The sequence below is a fragment of the Lissotriton helveticus genome, chromosome 3_1, assembly GCF_964261635.1.
Source record: "Lissotriton helveticus chromosome 3_1, aLisHel1.1, whole genome shotgun sequence".
NCBI classification, from domain to species: Eukaryota; Metazoa; Chordata; class Amphibia; order Caudata; family Salamandridae; genus Lissotriton; species Lissotriton helveticus.
This window is the reverse complement of record NC_136061.1, coordinates 888,521,063-888,542,056: the sequence shown is the minus strand read 5'-3', so window position 1 is coordinate 888,542,056 and position 20,994 is coordinate 888,521,063. Positions and strand designations below refer to the sequence as shown.

Below are 20,994 nucleotides of genomic sequence, written 5' to 3'. Positions count from 1 at the left end.
GCCCAGAGGGCCCATGTTTTCCCCTGTTGTGTGGCACAGTGGTACGCACGTTCATTCAGCTATTAAGAGAGTCCCTGAGAGGGACAGAAGCAGCACAGTGGTGCCAGGCCCCATGTGGAGATCCCCAGCTGCCCAGCAAGTAATGGGCAGCTGCAACGTTTAGGTCTCTCTTGACTTTGGGGGCATGTCTGAGTTAGAAGTGAGTTGCACTCCTTTGCCCCTGACACAGCTGTGCAGCATTTAGTGCCAGCTGTACCATTTAGGTTTGCGCAGTGGCGCAATTGGATTCTGCTGCATTGGCAGCGTGCCCTGACATTCTGGACACAGGGCATTTGAGCCCCCTTTTGGATGGGCAGTTGACCAGGGGGATTGTTAGATTTGTAGGGCGCCAGGCCCTAATGTGATGTGGTGCTAGGAAATGTAATTCATGTAGTATGTCTTACGCACCCTTATACCTCTAAACTGTGGTTTATGATTATGAGGTTATTCTGCATATCATGGTTTATGCTAGTTAGATTATGTTTCACTGTGTGAGTTATGCCCCTTATGTGAGTTATGCTTAGGAGGTTAGGGTCTAATGCGTTTAGACTTGTGGGATGATGGCATAATGTCTTTATGCTGGTGAGGTTGGCGCAGAATGTAATTTGCGCCTGGTGTGACAGTGCATAATGTAGTTTATGTTACAGGCTGATGCTAAGTACAGTGAATACCAGTGTTTACTGGCTGTACGTTTATGATCTGTTTTACTATTACCAAGTTCGCTTTGTGGTGGTTCTGACAGTGGTCCATGTGGCCCTGTCATGTGTTTATAATCCCTTGTGAATATTGCCTGTGCCAGTTGGCACAGTGCATGTTATGTGGTTACTATTCTAATGTGTTATGAGAATACAAAGGCTATTTTTTATATAACCTTGTGTGGAATTCCTTTTGTAGTGTGCCTGGGGTGTTTTTGCTGTGTGCATGCACAAATGCTTTACACATGGCCTCCGGGATAAGCTCGTGTCAAGCTAACAAGAGGGTGAGCAGGGGTTATCTTTGGCGTGTAACTCTCAAATCCTGACTTGGGTGGTGGTTTCTGCCTGGCTTAGGCACAAGCCTTAACCAACCAGAAATCCCATTTCTTACAGCCCCCATGGGGCTTATTTACAAGCCTCCTGCGCCGCCACATTGTCACTTTTAATGGGAAATAGTGACGTACCTGTGGTGCAAGGGGCTTATAAATAAGCTCTCGAGTTTTTAGGTGTTTCTATGTGTTATAGTCAGAAAATGATTGTTAGCTTGTTAGCTTTTCATCTTTTGCCGTAGCATAGCACAATGTGATTCAAATACATGGAGCCCATGCTTGGTAATCATTTTGGTAATCAGTCAATGTGCAAATAGTAAACAAAGCTAAACATGTTTTCATTCAGGTTAGGTGTAGCACCTTTCAGCACTGCCCACCATAGCTGACGTCAGTTATGCAAAGTACATTATCACCATTTCAGGACCAGTAAGTGTTGTCTGTCATGATATGATGTATATATTGTTTTAAAGCACTCATTCATTGTAGGGCAACTGGATCCTGAGAGGCAACAATTAAACTCCAATGCAGTTATTTTATATTGTGCCTAACCAAATGTACATCAAGGTGCAAACGGCCGCCCAATCGATGGTCATGCAGTCTCATAAAAGAAGAGGCTTCTGATTTTTTTAAGCGCCTGCCCCTCCGATGTAATGATTGCTTCTAGCCGCATTACTAGGAGCAAATTAAGTCCCATTATACTGCTTTATCAAGGAGCTGTTAGCTTTCCAGAGGACACCAACCTTCTGACCTAACACGACTAACAGAGCTCTAAATGTAACTACAACCTCCAGTTGCAGGTTGAGAAGATCAACGTATTTAAGCAAGCAGGACATTTGTTAAAGAGTGCCTGGGGCCTATCATGATGGGCTGACTGGCTCAGTGCAGAGCTCCTCTTTCTATGCGCCTGCAATGGGTAGCGTGGATTTATTTAACTCCATATTTCTATTTCTCGGAAAAACAGGTGCTTAGTTCTACTCTGAGCAAGCGCAGTCCGTCATGATCCATCTTCGAACACCCGTGGGACTAAGAGATGACAAAGCCTTTCACAACTTGTTGTTATTATGTTGGAGTAGCCTTCTAATCAGATGGGTCTGTACAAAATGCAAGCGGAAAAACTTTGCAACCTTGGGTGTGCAAGCTTTCCAGGACTATTGCCCTTGCCAATACTTCCCCTCAAAGTGTCTTTGATACTAATGCTTCACCTCAATGTGTCCTTGGTCCTAATGGTTCACCTCAATTCGTCTTTGGTACTAATGCTTCACCTTAATGTGTCTTTGTTACTAACACTTCACCCCAATGTGCCTTTAGTACTAATGCTTCACCTCAATGTGCCTTTGGTACTAATTTAACCTCAATGTGTCTTTAGTACTAATGCTTCACCTCACTGTGTTCTTGGTACTAATGCTTCACCTCACTGTGTCCCTGGTATTAATGCTTCACCTCACTGTGTTATTGGTAGTAATTCTTCACCTCAATTTGTCTTTGGTACTAATGCTTTACCTCAAGGAGTCTTTGTTTCTAATACTTCACCTCAATGTGCCTTTGGTACCAATATTAACCTCAATATGTCTTTGATACTAAGGCTTCTCCTCAATGTGTTCTTGGTACTAATGCTTCACCTCAATATGTCTTTGGAACTAATGATTCTCCTCAATATGTTCTTGGTACTAATGCTTCACCTCAATGTGTTCTTGGTACTAATGCTTCACCTCAATTTGTCTTTGGTACTAATGCTTCACCTCAATGTGTCTTTGGTACTATCTCCATCTCTCATACTCTTCAAATTTGTACAGAACTAGGCTTTTTCTCCTTTACTGTATCATTGTATTCTCAAAGCTAAGCAAGCGCCTTTGCTTTACTCCTAATGGGCTAACAGATGGTTGCTCCTGGGATATAATCTACAGTTGTGTGTGCGAGCTGGCACTGACCATAGGTCCTGTACACCATGGTTTACTGAAAAAAGTATTTGTTCAGCTTTTCATATCAGTAAAGAACACATAATACCGTCAAAGGTCATTATTACTTACCCGCTGACCACCAGATCAATATATCATTACATTATGACATGAAAGAGCAGTCACGCTGTTGCCGCCCCCTCCCTTGGTTCTTCATATAGCCCCATAAAATGCTGAGCTGTTCAGCACTGAGGCAGATTCTGAGAATCGAGAAGAAAAATTGTTCTTTGTTCCCTGAAGACGCCCTATTGCAAAGATGCAATGAACCACTGAGATTGGAAGCGTTTGAGTTTACACCCATGCCTTCTGAAGTACGAGTTCGTATTTTTATCCTCTCGATACTTGAAACACACTGTTCCCTTGATTAAAAAGGGGAATAAAAAGGGTGTTAAACATGTTTTAAATTAATCCCAACTACATTTGTACATCGTTCAGTAGATTCGTCGAAAAATAAAAAATATATAACCAATCTAGAATTTTATTAGCATGAAACATGAAATACTGGCTTACCTTGCTTCCTTGGAAAACGACTCAGCCCAACGTATATGCTATTACAAAATGTTTCCTTGTCTTCCTATTATCTATAGTTGTCTTCTCTTTTTATTGCTTACTAATTCGCAGTCTTGCCAGTTTATATAAAAATTACAGATTCAGTATTGATGAACTGTTACTGACAGCATCTTCACACAAGAGTATTAGAGAGAGCTGGTCAGAGATAATGATCTGCATCCTGTGCGCCGGATCATTGGAGACTGCTTGCGAACATCTGTGGTGGTTATCAATTAGCCAAAAGCTAGACTACCATATTTTGACAAGAGGCCCTAGTTTCCCAAAAATAGGAGGCGCCATTTTAATGTGACTCCTTAATCATTGGCATCTTTGGTGTGAAAACTTGAAAACTGCACAAACCAGAAATTCCATTGCATATGTGATTGCAATTTGCCGACCTCTGAACAATGGAAGGCTGAGATGGGTTTGCAATTTACAGAGGTACCTTGTGAAGAAGGCCCACCTGGGTTAGTGAGTTGTGAAATATGAAGAATGGATGGGTGGTCTCGGTTAACACATGCTCCAAGCCATAGTTGTCAATTGAGTCTGGTCCCAATGTGTTGCAGCTGAATCACCATCATTCTTCACAGTCCACAGCCCACTCACCAGGCTTGGACTTCTCCATTTGAACCCCAGAAGCAATCCATTTAGAGACCCTGTTGAACAAACCCAATTTGACGTAGACTTAAAGCTTGAAAAAGTCCAATGCTCACATGCCTATGGGGGGTTAACCACGTGTCAGCGGTTGTACCTAACTGATAATTAACAAGGTTCTGTTCACAGTGTTATTAAATAAATAACAGGTTTTGCTTGAGGGTAACTAAGTCCCATTCTGATCTCTCAGATCTGTACTTTGATTAATTGCCAATAGAAATTGAACGAGTTGCCTATCATTTTTATTGTCCAAGGAATCAGCAAGGTTTAGAAAAGCAGAAGAAAATCAAGCAAGGAATGGAGATGGTTAAAATTTCTGCAACCCTCTATTTGTACTCATCTATGTCACTCAGATAAGGGTTACCGAGTGAGGCACCTGTACCTCACAAATAACTTGGTGATTACCGAAGGTGGGTGGCTTCATCCTCGAGTTCTTTAGTACCTTTTAATCTATTCTAGCCATGTAAACGTCTGGTACTATCTCCTTATTTCCCTTTGTGAACCCTGGGTGTGAGCATACCTTAATGACAGATCCCTTCAAAAACCTAAGATCCTAATGCTTAATGTCCATCTCCTGCCATTTAGCTCATCTCAAGGAACAGCAAAATTGACAACGCATCTTCTGACATTAATAAATTACACATACAATCCACCCTAATAATTAAAAGGTCCTTTCAATCATAGGTATTCTGTTTACTCTGGGTCGCCATCGTTGACATTAAAAATCTCAGTTACTGTCCCTCTTGCATTCCCACAAATCCTTATTTTTTTAAATGTTCCGTTCTTGGGATGTATGGTATGTTTGCTTAATTGTATGGGCAACACTAGCAGAGAGGTTTGCATGAAGTGGTTTTCTGCTGAAATGCATTTGCTGGTATGAGGTTGCTGTTTTACATTTGTATTTCCGTTTTCAGCCACAGTCCCTTTTTCATATAATCATTGCAATGAGTGTCATCATGCAATAGATAAAAGTATTAACGCAGTAGAATAGTTAAAAGAGTTTAGCGAAAGCGGTTCTTCGGGCATGGAACAGAAGTTTTTTTAAGTTGGTAGAGGCAAACTAGTGACCGCAGCCCCCTACAATGCCCCCTTTTAATTTATTCAGAATCATCTTCCCTTACCCTCCGCTTAGCATGCATTTGTGGCTCATGTGTTTGGACACACGAGTGAGTTAACCCCCTCATTCAGTTTTTTCTCTAATACTTGATCTCTGAAGTTGCAGAGTAAAAAAGTATACACTATTGACCTAAAAATCACCATGTTAATAATGAGCAGAGCATGCCACGACCCCCCCTCCAAAACAAATATTAGATTCTTTAGCTTGCTTATGTTACCACTTCTTCCCTGTATTTCTCTCAAACGTCTCCTTTTTGGCTCACCTTCTTAGCTATGTTTTTACTAAAGTGTGGGTATGATAGTTAACTGTTGTTGATGGTATACTACTAGTTTATGTTCACCCCGAGATTGGATGCACATCTAGATATCTTTAATTGTTTTAAACTGATAACCTGTTCACATATGACTCGAGGTTTTGCCTGAAGAGTTGTCACAGTTATCGACATTTGATTCTTGCTGTCCCATCTTTTCTATTTTTTGAGGGATTCTACAATTATGGCTAGCCGTTATAACAGACCTTTTTTTTAACTAACCTGTTCATATAACCTAAGTACTGTCTATCTCATGTTGAAACATCCCTTTTCACTAGAAAATTGATAACCTATCTATTTCCCATGTTACAGTTTGGCAAGAGGTATAAGCCATCCTCGACAGGACTTTACTTTCTAACACTTTTGTTTCTCTTGCTCCTTGAAAAATATCAAATCACTAATACAGGGTTCAGCTCATTCTCACTTTTGTTGTGCCAAGGAGGCATGCATAAAGACTGTCCGAGCAGAGTGACGAATATTGAAAAGCCTTTTACAGCTATTTCTGCATGTTCACTGCTAGTGTGATGAGTTTTCCATTGTGCTCTGTTGAAAAAGGTGGTACAAAAGGGGGTGGTGATGGACGGAGCATCTGAACCAATCAAACACTCACACCCAGTCAACAGATCTGGGTTTAATCCATCACCGTTCTTTAGCCCACTCTGCCACCCCAGTTCATACATGGCCATATGCAAATCAGTCTGACCCTGTGCCTCATGGGAACAGTCCAGCCCGAACTGCCAAGCCATGCCTTCCCTGGACTGGAAACAAGCTTCTGAGGACTGGTTTCTGGCATTTCAGCCGTCTTCAGCCCGACTTGCTTGAATCCAGTGGCAAAGTGAGCAAGGGACTCACGTCTGAGCATACCCTGCCAACTTATGGCGATCAAAGTGGTACAAAAGGGGGTGGTGATGGACGGAGCATCTGAACCAATCAAACACTCACACCCAGTCAACAGATCTGGGTTTAATCCATCACCGTTCTTTAGCCCACTCTGCCACCCCAGTTCAGACATGGCCATATGCAAATCAGTCTGACCCTGTGCCTCATGGGAACAGTCCAGCCCGAACTGCCAAGCCATGCCTTCCCTGGACCGGAAACAAGCTTCCGTGGACCGGTTTCTGGCATTTCACCCGTCTTCAGCCCGACTTGCTTGAATCCAGTGGCAAAGTGAGCAAGGGACTCACGTCTGAGCATACCCTGCCAACTTATGGCAATCAAAGTGGTACAAAAGGGGGTGCTAGAGAAATACCCCCAGATTTATAAGTAAGCCTCACATCAGAATTATTACAACTCCGGTACAGTCCAGAAAAATGGTCTACCCAATCCTCAGGCATAATTGTAACATCAATATTATCATTGTTAGAACCAGTAAAATAATCTTGATTCACGACATGCCAACAAAGTCTAGAATCTCTATTTTGACATGCCACGTGAAACTGACCCCAAGCTTCTTGCCTAAGCTCGGTCTTGCAATTCTCCAATGCATGTTTATAATTATGGCGTACGTTTTTTATCTTCACAGTATCTCGGGGTTATTCTTTAAAGGCTTTAATTAATTTACTGTGATGAAAGGTGCAATTACTGTTGAACCACCGTTTATTTTTCTGTGGTCACACACCTTGCTTCCTGGTTAGTATCACATTCATGGTCTCAGTTATTGCCATAAATGATGTTGCAATGGACTCAAAGTTTAGATCCTCAGCTAGACAGTCTAAAATTTCTCTTAACCCCTTCACTGCGGGGTGTTTTCCCCCCGCTGTGCTGGGGGGACGGGGGCCGCGCGCTGCGCCACTGTGCTTGTGACGAGCTCAGCTCGTCATGAGGCACAGTGGAGCTGCACTCATGACAAGCTCAGCTCGTCACAGCCACACACGTCTTTGAAACGTTCAGCACAGCGGGGGAATTATCCCCTCGTGCGAACTATCCAACGGCCGTGATGAGCTCAGCTCGTCATGAGTGCAGCTCCACTGTGCCTCATGACGAGCTGTGCTCGTCACAAGCACTCAAGGGGTTAAATTGATTTCTATGATCTGCTTAACGACACAGTCAGAATTTATAGCAGAACATTTCCTGAGTAACCCCTAATTTCTAACAAAATTCAAACAGGATCATAGTTATCATCAGGTATGTTTACCAAATCTAGTGAAAGGGGATAATGGTTACTTAGTCTATTTTTGTGTATATTAAAAATAACAGAATTCAAACTAAAATAATCAGATAAGACAATAAAATGCCCTGACCTCTTCCTACGTATGTTGCCAAGTCAAGGCCCACGTCTTCTAGGAGATCAATAGTCATAAAGAGAGAATATTTTAACATAAGAGAATTAAATATATTCCCACACGGGTTATGATCAAAATGGTGACCACCATTACTGTCCCTTTAAATAAATGACATGCAGAGCATTTAGAACAAGGGAATATCTTCCAGTTGAAGTCACCTTCTCAAAGTAAAACAACACCCATAGTTATCTCCTCAATATGCCTAGATAATGTTGATTCCAATTCTTGGGCAATACAGCTATCTAACATGTTAAAATTATTACAGTAAAAATTTACATCAACCAGAGTCAGATTTTTTTTTTAATATAAAATTTTAAAATTTGAATGTGCGGGGACTCTAAGCAAATTTTTCCCAGTTTCCTATTTAATGTGGTTGAGACCAGGGTTAGAAGCCCTCCTTTATTGTGTCCTCTAGGGATACTCTTGCTGGTGTGTGGATGGAGTAGAACCCATTTAAATGTGTAATGTCACGCATCCATGTCTTCTGAAAGCAAATTATGTTATATTTTTCAATAAAGCTAACCCATTCCTCCATCTCAGATTTATTCTGCAGCCCCACAATATTCCAAAAGAGGCTTCCGTGAGTTATCCGAGTGTTCTGGGTGATTTGCACTCTCTCAATGCAACTTGGAGACTGTAAGGCCATGTCAAGCTATGTGTCACTGGACGCACGCAAAGACTGTAAGGCCTGGGTTTTGGAATTCAACCCTGCGGTACTCCATGAGGTGAACCTCCAAAGATGATCTGCGGGGGTGGGCATGGAACTAAATGGGTACACCACTAGGGGGGAAGGACAATCCGTACAACATGGGGCCAGCGAGCTAGAACAGCGTTCATATTGGTCTGACCGCTGGGTCATATACAGGGTACCACCATCTCTCTCTGTTAATTCCTTTATTTTTCCACGAGGCAGGTAATCTTTCCACTATCTTAGTACAATCGGGTCTGCTTGCCTGCTCTAAAGTACACCCCTCAGAGCCCGCAGCCGGCCCTCCACCCAAATCTAAATGGTGGGGTGGCGGGGCAGGGGGAGGGGGGGGAATCAGTCAGTCAATATCTTCCAGATTGTTAAGGGCTTCAAAATAGTTGTTGACTGGGACAGCATAACGGTACCGAGCTGGCCCCTAGCCAAAATACTCCTCCAAGAAGTGCTGCGAAAGTCCGGGGGTTGATAAAAGAACCCTAGGGGAACAACACTTATCCCCCTGCTTCTGACCGGCCAATTACCCACCCTATCTAAGATAGTACGGACCAAGGCTGGGGATCTGAAGGACAGCACTACACAGTCACCAGGCAAAGCTTTATTAAAATTCCTGTTTCCCCACCTAAGAAATGTAAGGCTTTGTTTCGCAGAGTCGACCACAGCTCAGTTTCTCCATGTGGCAGTGGGGGCACTTTCACCAACACTACAGTGTATGGTGTTGCTTCTGATGGAAGGTGTAGTTCTTTTGGACCCTGTAAACTGCCCCAAGTGCCCTTTTGGGTACCAGTATTAATTTGATTGTGGCCCACCTGGCCCAAAATATGACCCTCTCTGTCTAATATCGCCCTACTAGGGACCGGTCTTTCCCCAGAGATTTACCCTGTGTGGAATATGGGGCCTTTTGCTGTGTTATCGTCAGAGCCTACATCCTCAGGGGCAGATCTTACTGAGTTGCTAGATAATGTTACTTTTAACTAACTGAACTGGCAGTTTTAATTTGATGTTTCGATTGTTGCCAAAGATAGTTTGCAAAGTGACTTGGTACTCTGCATAAACTACTTTAAGGTCCCTTATAGTGAGTAAAAACCTCTCAGTTCTTATTGGATGATTTAATCAATGTGGTTTATAGAAAATATTTTACAAAATCACATGTAGCATTCAAAATATTTTGTATCTTTTGTCTTTTTACTCACAAATAAAACAAGGGTGGTTAACCTTATCTGATGTTGGCTCAGGCCTTTAGATGATTGAATCTAATACTGATTTTTGTAATATCAATATAGAGCTCTTTCTCTTTTGAACGTGGTGGGAGTGACCTCTGTTCTAGAATGCATAACTAAACCTGTGGAATGGTATTTGAGGAAGTTTTTTTTTGTTTCATTATCATATCAAGCATTTCACATCTTTAAAACGATGCTTAAATTGTTTCATTGCATCACAAAATAAGTCATATTTACAGTGTCTACATCTTTGCATATTAAGTTCAGCAGTAGACTAAAAAAGACATCCACATTTGATACATTTTCTGGCAGATGTTTAGTTCGTAGGTCGACATATATGTGATCTTCTTCAGACTTTCCTGTTCTGTCACACTGTGTCATTTTTATGTTTGTAGTTAATGTTTCAAATATCTTTTGTCATAGCAGTTCACGCCTATATTATTTGTTACAAGTCTTATCTACATTTAATTCAAAGATATGTCGCTAAATACATTTGTCGCAACATTTCCATTCACTGTTTTAAATTAAATGGTCACAATCATTAGTTGGCCTAAATGTAATAGTTAGCACATATTGTTAAATTTGTGCTTTAAAAAAAAAAATCAACGACGAAATGTTGAGTTGCTTGATCTAAGGACTGTTAATGAGTGTGCAAGATGTTTATGAAACCATTGAGAAGAATTGAACAGTTTTAACACTATATTTCTTTTACAATTGAATATATATAACACATAAATATATACATTTACCAATGTTTGACCCAACTATTCTGATCTTCAACTTGGTGGCAAAGGTGGCATTTTAATCAGTATAAGGCTATTAATACTTGTCTTGGTTCTGAAAACATTTGTAGATGACTGCTTTATGGTAAAGAAAATTGTAGGAAAGCATGTCATTTCAATTACACATAAAGTTACATGTACATTGAAAACCCTAAAGTAATGTAAATAGTTACCACTTGGATAGTTTGTCTTTTTTCACTGGGTGGGGATATGTACTGTACACCTCATTCATCCAGTGCCTTTTAAAGAGGTACATTGTAAGACAATTTATGTCAGTCAAATTATACTGCAAATCACATATTTCAGAATGCATTGCAAGTTCTTTTCACATTATTGGTCAAAATAGGTTTTGACTAAAGATACTAAAGTGACATGACACGGACGTGGGTGCAAGTTATTGTCCCTTGGTTTGCCAGACCTATCAGCTGTTAAATCAGGTGGCTTACCAATCACAGGATGATCTTGGATATGTCTATGGAGAGTTGAAGCCAATCTCAGCAGACTCAGGAAGGACCATCTTCTACCCTTTTGCTGATCCCAATAAAAAACATAGCAGCAGGCTTGGGACATCCTCCTTGAGGAGTATCTGAAGAGAGTTGGACAGGTGGAAACAGCAGAGCTCCTGGAAAGGATGGATATAGCAGGTAATTTATATTCACACAACAGTTAAATCAATCAAAATGTTTGGTAGCGCCATTAAGCATTTGCATTTGCAGATCTATATACTGTAGATGACTAAGTGTGTATTCCAACATCATCTTTAACTTCAATTTGCCCTGTCCTTTATATCTAATTTTTGCAGTGAATTCTAGTTTGTCCTTAAGTCGATGTTTTTAAAAAGAGACCCATAAAAAGTACAACCTGCAGACTCAAGTAGCACATTTTTCATAGATGGCAGGGAATTTTGCATTAGCATAGAGCATAATATTTACTTTATCTGATTTGCACTAATGCCTATGTTGTAGGACACATAATATACTGTCACCATGGTACATAAAGATCAACATAGCTGAGTCACTGCATATCTTGGTAAATGGAGAACCCTTTGTGGCTCTGGACGGATTCTTATATATATTTAACAAGACTCCATGAGTCAAGATGAACTACACCCAGAAACACAACTCAGGTGTTCGCACCTTTTTAACTAAGCTGTAAGACTTACTGGTTGCAAATATGTGTTGAACATCAAGTGCGATGGTCTTTCGTCTGGAATTACTATGCATGTTTCTCACCCTTGTTGCTTGGATAATTGTTTGCATTGCATAACATGTTTTGATTCCTATATGACATTGACACTTTGGGGTGTGACAAACAAATATTCCAATTATGAAAATGGGATTTATTTTTATTACTATTCCTTTAACATTGATTTGAACACTAACCACAATATGTTTTACTTTTTCTCTAGAGTTCTTATCCTTGACCAACTTGAATGGCGAGTCTAGTTGGGATGTCCTACTAAACCTTGAAGAAGTGCCTACTCTGGATAAGGAGCGGATACTGGAAGAATCCATGGTCATGGAACCGATTGCGCATCATGAGACTAGACCACCAATGCGACCATATGCAGGGACTGAAATAAAGCCAAACATTTTAAGTGCTAACATTCTACTTAAACCTGCCCTTTGTACACAAAAACTGCAGTGCAGGCCAGTTGACCCTGCATTAATTTCCCCAGAAAAGCAATCAGCCTACAAAGAGGGTCCAAGAATTAGTGAACGGATGATTCATTTGGCACAGACTATTGACCAACTATCCAATCGGACGCTATTTCTGAATATTGAACTAATGCTATCCAACACCCATTCTATGTCCCATTGTCTTCTCCAGTTAGTAGAGCTCCTTAAGAAGCAAAAGAAAGCAATTAAACTTGACAAGCAACCAACCTTGGCCACTCTCTCTTCTCTGGATGCAAACTCATTGCAGATGCCATCAGCTGTGCCAGCCATGGCAGAATCAGCTTCTGTTAAAGGTGTGGCCAAAATCAGAGGGAGTCACTTCAGACTAACAGCAGGCCGTACTTCTCTAGATCCAGATCCAACAAGACAAAACAAGAAACTTAAAATATATGATTAGGACTTTGTTTTGTGGCTTATGTAGTAAAGCCCCCCCGGCATGTATGTAGAATAAATCAAAATTCTGTTTGTGAAGGAATAGTGTGACTAATTTAATTAAGGTTAATGGAATTTTTTGGTTTCCTTCAGGTGGAGAATGCAAATTGAAAAACTGTTTGCAAAACTAATTAAAGATGCTATTGATCGAATATCATTGTGTCTGACTACATTTTTTCATAGTTTGCTAGAGCGCCTATAGAACCCGTACACTTAAAACCCTCCTTGTTGATATCATTTTTTCATAGTTTGTTTGAATTCATGGAGTACTGATGGTATTCCTAGTCAATTGTATTATATTCACCTTTTTAATTTTTTAATTCATTTTGGGAATGTCAGGAAATCATTCCTTGCTTTTGGGTACCAGTGCATGTTTTGGTAAGCCTACCTCAACACCAAGTTTACAATTGGTGCTAAGTGTCAAAGTTCATCCTTATTTTCTTAACATGTTGTTGGTTTCTGTATTTGTGTGACTCCTCTTTTCAGAAAGCTACATATTCACAATGCATGTTCATTGACATCATGTCTGTTTACTCAGCTAAGAATTTAAGAGGCACATCTGACTGAGATCTGATTAGATCATTACTGACCTGCCCAATGTTGCTGTTTTTACATTCAGCAGTAGCTGATCGAGGAGGACATTGGCATTCTAGTGATTTATACTTTTTTTATGTTCATAGATTTTAGCCATGTTGCACCGCTGATTTGTGGGTGTGAAATCCTTTCCTGAACTCATTACCCTTCAGCCTTTGCCAGGAGGTATGCAGCATGAAACTGTGCATGTATTCTACTTCCCAATGTCAACTCAGCTGTTTCATCAACTTGCTGTGTATCACAAAATCTGCCGCCCCACCAATCACCTCACTCAGCCAACACGAATGAAGAAGGACTTGGGGCCAGATGTAGGTCGGTAAATTTACCGATTCTGTAAAATACCGAATCGGTATTTTTACCGATTCGGTAAATTTGAGATGTAGGTGGGACTCTTCTGAGTCCCACAAGCCTTACAAAATCGGTATTTTACCATCAAATCCAATTTGATGGTAAAATACCGATTCCGGTGTGCATGCACATGTGTGCATGCACACCTCTGCCATATGACAGGCAGACCTGCCCTTGGGGCATGTGTGCCTGCCACATGGCACCCGAGCCTGTTTTGGGGGGGCCAGAGGGTGTCAAAGTGACACCCCCTGCACCCTTGAGAAATTCGGTATTTACCGATTCTGTAATTACAGAATCGGTATTGCCCATTGATTCCTATGGGCTTCACAGCCCATAGGAATCAATAGGAAATACCGATTCAGTATTTCCAGATTCGGTAAATACCGAATCTTAAAGATTCGGTATTTACACATCTGGAAATACCTACATCTCCCCCCTTCATATTTACCACTTCTTAAATACCGAATCGGTAAAATTCGGTATTTAAGAAGTGGTAAATAAGAATTACCTACATCGGGCCCTTAGTCTTCAGCTTGCTTAGCTATCTCAGTAGTTTCCACATTTGTCTCTGCTTACTGCATCCAACCCCTGTGAAGAAGTCTTAAACATTTGCAGCCACTCTTCATTTAATGTGTCCCGCTCTCTTTCCTCCTTCACAATTGGGCATGTAGTTAAGTTTCCCGCTGTATGAAATGGATCTCTCAATACATTCCTAGAGCTGGTACACAAATCTCTTTTTGCTCTTTATCATCACTACGTAGAGCAATGTATCTTCTTCAAAAACGTACACATATTCTCTACCCGAAAACCTGCACATCATTCACCCCCCCCTGATTATCAACCCCTGAACCCAACATGTTAATGCCCTAATTCCAAAACATTAAACTGGGCCCAACATTTTCCAAACAGCATTGTAACCTAGCCTCTGTGTAAATAAAGCCTAGAAACGATCCCAAAGCACTGAAGATCTGAGACTGGACTGTACGGCAATTGGATACTGTATAGAAAAGTTGTCTCAATTATTTTGCCTCACTTCTATCCCCCACAGTGCTTAGCTACAATTTACCATTTCCATATGTAAAGGTATGTAACCTTCCCACCCATTTTACTCTACACTATGTTATGCTACGTACCGAATTGTGTTTGTACAGCATTTTCTGTAAAAAGGCACCCAACTTCAGCAACGTTTTTGATTATATCATTTTGGGGTCTAATTTTTTACTAGTGTTAGTCATCTAGATGAACAAACGAGTGCGCATATAGATCCTCAGGTTAGTCTGACAGGTAATATCTAATTGGTTGTTATGGTAGCGTATGCTTTAATTCGTTTGTATCCATTTGAAGGATAAATAATGAATTAAGTATATTTAGTTGTATTTTAGCATTGTTTGGTTTCAAATGTAAAGGAAAATGCCCCTCAGGAGGTTTTGTGCACACAATACATTAAAAAAAATGCAATACATTTCATATAATAGGGATGCTATAATTCTGGACCCAATCGTACCTGATGCAGTCAGCAATCCTAGGTATTGATGCGCCAGTAGTGCATATAATCTGTTCAGAGAGGTTGCCATTCAGACGTATTTAGAAGCTAAACAAAAAGAAGAAAAGGATGGTCATGTATATATATTCTGTGAGAGCAATGTTGTTTGCTATGTTCAAGTTTAGGAACACAGGGGCAGATTTACAAGAAAGTGACGCATCTGTAAAGATGCTTCATTTTCCCTGCACCACCCTGAGAAACCCTTGTGCCACTATACATTACAATACGGCGCTCCATGGCACAAGGATTGACAGATGCGTCAGAAATTCTGACGCATCTGTTGATGCAAAAGTCATGCATTGCTGGAGTTGTGTCGCAAGCACGTAGCAACTCCAACAATGGAGGGTGGGGCCTATCCTCATTGTGCTGCATCACGTCTTACGCCTGCTTCAAGCAGGTGTAAGAATTTGACTCCGTGGCGTCCTAGAAGTGAAGCAGTGAAATCTTGTAGATTTCACTGCGTCACTTCTACGAGGCTTTTTTGCGTTGGAACGCCCACCCTGCATACATTATATCTAATATAAGGTATAATGTGACGCAGGGCTTTACAATGTGACTCATCTCCCTAGGTGCGTCACGTTGTAAATGGGCCGCATTTTTACGCTGCTGCTGCATCACAAAACGTGACGCAGCGACGGTGCAAAAATTACGCAAGGGGCTTGTAAATCTGCCACACAGAATGCTGCTTGAGGCTGACAAGAGTCTTGCATTATGGGGCTTTCTTATTTGCCGCCTTCTATAAGCACGACTTTATGTGATAAAAGACTCCAAGTGTACCTCTTTTGTTATGTTATTTTGTTAATTTAATTTGATATTGTGTACTACTCATCCTAATGGGGGTTTCTTGGTGCAGCAGAAAATCAATATAAGAGGGCCAGAATCAACAGAGTTAAAAAAGGAAAGGTTTTATTAATTTCTTACATTTGGTGTATTCAAGAGATATATGAATATAAACAGTAGGTGGGGTCCAAATAAGAGAAAGATTTGCCTCCACACCTTGAATGTTGAACGCAAGGAATAGTAAGCAGCTCTTTGTCCTTAGATTTCAAATTCCTGACAGGAAGATATTGTTTAAGCTTTTGGTGTAGGTATCTTGGCCCTTTTCCCACTAGAGCTCTGTGGGCGAGTCAGCAGACCTTAAATATAATTATGTTTCTGACAGGTAGCCAATGTAATGCTCATAAAAGTGGGAGTGATGCAGATCTAGAAGACAGATTACAAATAAGATTTGCAGCTGTGTTCCGCACGACCTGTAATTTAGAGAGTAGGGTTACATTGGCAGACGCAAGAAGAGCATTGCTATAGTCAAGGCTGCTGACAACAAGAGCCTGTACCAGGGTTTTCCTAGCCGCAAGCGGGAGAAAAGGCAAGTCTTTCCTGAGGAGCCATTACATGTGAAAGCAGTTACCTGTAATTGATAGGACCTGCTCCTTTATTGTAAGGGCTTCATCCAGTTTAATACCGAGATGTTTTACAACCTGACAGGGAGTGGGAGCACTCCCTAGCTCAGGTGGCCACCAATCTGAAGTCAATATTTGTTGGGCTTTTCCAAAAAGCATAATCTCAGTCTTTTCAGCATTAGCCGAAGGTAGTTCTCGGACATCCACTATGCCACCGCTTTCATCCCATTTGAGAAACACTCCTTCACTTTATCCACCTTGTTGTCAAAGGAGATGAGCAAATGAGTGGTCTCGGCATAGGACAAGTATTCAAAGTCAAATGATCTGATGAGTGTGGCATATGTTATGTATTACCATGTGTTATCTCCATGCATTGTCTCTTAACTCTTCATGTGACATGTCAGTGTTCCACCTCATGATGTCACAGCACGAGTGGAATGTATTCTTTTGGTAATAGAGAGCTGTTATAGGTTGGATATGGCTGTGTCTCCCTGTTAATGAAGAGGGTTTAAGGATTGGAATAAACCTAGAAATACAACTACTGAGTACTGTATTTATTCATTACAATGGCGAGCACCCACTAAATTCTTTTCAACAATCTTATGGAGGAAATCTTTAGCTTATTCTACATCCATTAAGTGTAGCCTGAAAACAATTTTCAAAGAAGGGATTTGAAGTTGGACAATTAGGACACTCGCAGATTGAGACTGGGTGAGTCCAAATTATTTACTGGCTGCTTTGCGCATGAGACTTTATTCTGCGTTAAATTTTACCAAGTTGCAAGATTTGGAGGAAGAACTCTCTGGCAGTATATTCGTGATCACGTTTGTTGACTAGAAGGCTCCAACAGACATTCTTTTGACATTTATGAGAGTTTTACTACGTTCGTTTGACTTAATACTCACTTAAAATTCCTTTGGAGCTAAAGAAACGCTTCTTGCATCTTTCAACTGCAAACGGCGTTCTCAACATTCCAAGCCTGGCATCTTCCAACTTGCAGTTCTCCGTCCTAAGGATTCCAACAGTAGCATCACGTTCTTCACTGACACTCTTGGAGAATTCAGTGGCCGACGTCACTACGACTCTGACAGCAGCATCGCGTCTGCACTGACGTTCTTGGAGAATTCAGCCTCCGACGTCACTACGCTAGGTCAGGCTGGTCTGACCTTACGTGCCTCCATTTCGTTTGTTTCCCTCTGCATAGTAACGCGCAATATGCAACACAGGATCAACTTACCCGGTTGCAGTTATTTCAAGATTTGGAAACGTGTTTATTCTTCCGGTGATATGCACACCACGTATTAATCAAGGTAAAACTTTCAAATTCTAATTATTAAACAGCGCAAGTAATCTCTTCGGTGACACGCACACCGCGTGTCAGTTAGACATTATTACTTCTGTGATACGCACACAGCGTATCAATTGAGCACCAATTATTCTGTGATACGCACGCTGCGTGTCAATTAGACATTAATACTTCGGTGATGCGCACACCATGTATCAATTCATTCTCCAGTTTTAGTTGATTTCCAAGAATTATTTAGCACTTCCTTACTCTATATTTAACAACGTAAAGCGTTATAGTGTAATATGTGTCATTACCATCCTTAGTGTGTATTAACCTTATTGGCAACGATTTCCATTGCGTTTTTCGCAAATTTCTTTCCACTCTATTTAACCTTTTGACTCTGCAATCTTTAGAATCACGATGGCGAGAGCTACTATGAACTTACCTTCCCCACAACCCTTCATGATAAAGGATTGTGAGGTCTCAAGTCAAAGATGGGAAGAATGGCGAGACTATCTAATTAATTATTTAGACACATTTGAGAGTAAAGAATTTCCTGCTGAAAGAAAAAAGAAGATCTTACTCCAGTGTTTAGGGCCTGGTGGCTTAAGAGTATATAACCGCATAGAAAAGAGAGCGTTACCGGGGAGGGAAGTCAATGTGTTTACACAAGCAATTGCAGATTTAAATGCGTATTTTGCACCTACAGTTTGCAAAGCTGTCCATTGGTATAACCTTTACCATAGGAAACAAGAAAGCCACAAAAAAGTTGAAGATTACATTGCTTCCCTTAGGAGGTTAGCCTTGTCTTGCAAATTTGGCGTCATAGAGGAAGAACTTATCTGAGGTCAGCTAGTCATGCACTGTAATAATGAGAGTTTGCAAGACAAGTTATGGATTAATGGAGATGCCTCATTACGTGAGATCAGTGCTATCATTAGTAAAGCAGAGCGCACATCCAGATGCGCTAAAACTGTTGTAAATAAGAATAAGTTTGACAACAGTGAGAATACAGTTAAAATCATCAAAAACAACACTTCTAGACCCATTGAAAAATTAAAAAAATACGACAAATCAAGTGGGAAAGAAAAATCTTTAGTAAAACAAAACGTTTCGTCTTCTAGTAAAGGGAAGTGTTATCGCTGTGTAAGCATTTCCCATTTAGCCAATGACAAGAGATGTCCAGCCTTAGGACAAAAGTGCCCTTATTGTAAGATGTCTGGTCATTTTGTACGCATGTGTCATAAGTCCAAATCAGTAAAATGTATTGTTGATGAATGTGAGCAAGAAGAGCATAATGAGGGTTCTTCAGACAATGATAACAACATTATATGTTGCATTCATGAGAATGATGAAAATGCTACTAGTAAAAAACGTAGGAAAAAACCTGTTTGTGAGGTTAAAGCAGGAGGTGTTCGAGTTTCGTTGATGGCAGACTCAGGATCCCCCTACATGATTGTTAACAGAAATGTATGGAGTAACCTGTTTTGGCAGGAAATTGGTACTGAGTTAGAAAATCTGGATATTCACCCTGTAAATTTTACAGGTGTACCTATTGATTTGCTGGGATTTTGAATATCGCTTTTTGAATTCAAAGGTAGACAGGCTCAGTGCAAATTGTACGTCTCAGTCTCTGGCCCTAGTGTCCACGGATGGTGGGATCAAGGGGATTTGGGATACTGTTAGATCCCAATGGTGATGACCCTGTGTTAAGTGTGCAGATAGATGATAAAGACCTAATGAACAGGTTGGTTTTGAAGTTCCCCAATGTTTTTCCAGGCGAGATTGTCATGCTCAAGGGTTTCTCACATGAAATCATTTTAAAGAGGAATGCTGTCCCTTCTATCCACAAAGTAAGGAATATTCCCCTCGGAATGAAAGATGAGGTTGTTATGGAAATTCAAAAGCTAGTGGATAAGGCATTATTGAACGTGTAGAGTCATCAGATTGGATCGCCCCCTTGGTCGTAGCGCGGAAAGCCAACGGCCGGTTCCGCCTATGTGTGGATTTAAGGGAGCTAAACAAAAACATTTTCATTTATGTTTTTCCACTCCCTAAAATCAGTGAACTGCTCTCTGCAACCAAGTACATGGTTTGGTTTTCAAGTATAGATTTAACTTCCGCTTACTATCAGGTTTCTCTCCATAAGAATAGCAAACATCTCACTGCTTTCATTACTCCCATTGGCATGTTTCAGTTCAATCGTGTTACATTTGGGCTAGCCTCAGCTGCAGCGATGTTCCAGAGGATTATGCACCTAATGTTTAAAAATGTAAAAAACATTTTATTTTTTCAAGACGATATTCTAGTAATGGGAAAAAATAGAGTGGAACTTGATTGAGTTTAGTTCGATGTCATGCGTGTGTTAAACAATAAGGGTTTGACAGCGGAGAAATCCAAATGTAAAATTGCTAAAAGAAGTGTCACCTATTTGGGTCATGAAATCAGTGCTCAAGGAATCCGCTTTAAAACAGACTTGGTAGATGCCATCAAGAACGCTCCCCCGCCACAGAATTAGGATGAAGTAAAATCATTTTTGGGATTGGTGGAATTCTATTCAAAATTTGTTTACAACTTTTCTAGCAAAATGTTTTGCATCAGGCAGTTACTAAAAAAGGGTTCTATATTCAACTGGTCTTCTGATTGTCAAAAGTGTATGGACAACATTAAGAATGATATATGTTTTGCCCCTGCACTTCAGGGTTTCCATCCAAAGCTTAAAAGCTTCATAACCATGGATGCCAGTGGGAAAGGTTTATGGGCAGTCTTAACCCAGTTACAGAACAATGGTACCTAATGTGTTATTGCGTGTGCTTCTAGATCCCTTACACCTACTGAAGAGAAATATTCAGTGATTGAAAGAGAGGCCTTAGGATGCGTGTGGGGCCTGAAGCACTTTAGGCAATTTACATGGGGCATGAGAGTAACCTTAAGGACAGACCATAAATTAACTTACAAAGTACTAACATCCCATGGTTTAAATAATGTTTCACCCAGGATTTCTCAATTTTCTGTACAGTTACTTGACTTTGTATACAACATGGTTTACTTACCAGGAATTAAAAACAGAATTGC

General features: G+C 40.6%; 1 protein-coding gene across 4 annotated transcripts in view; it reads left to right on the top strand.

Annotated features, from left to right (window-relative positions):
• The window catches only part of EPHA10 (EPH receptor A10), a 1,640,855-nt gene that overhangs the window by 349,480 nt on the left and 1,270,381 nt on the right, over positions 1 to 20,994 (top strand). The window lies entirely within an intron of this gene.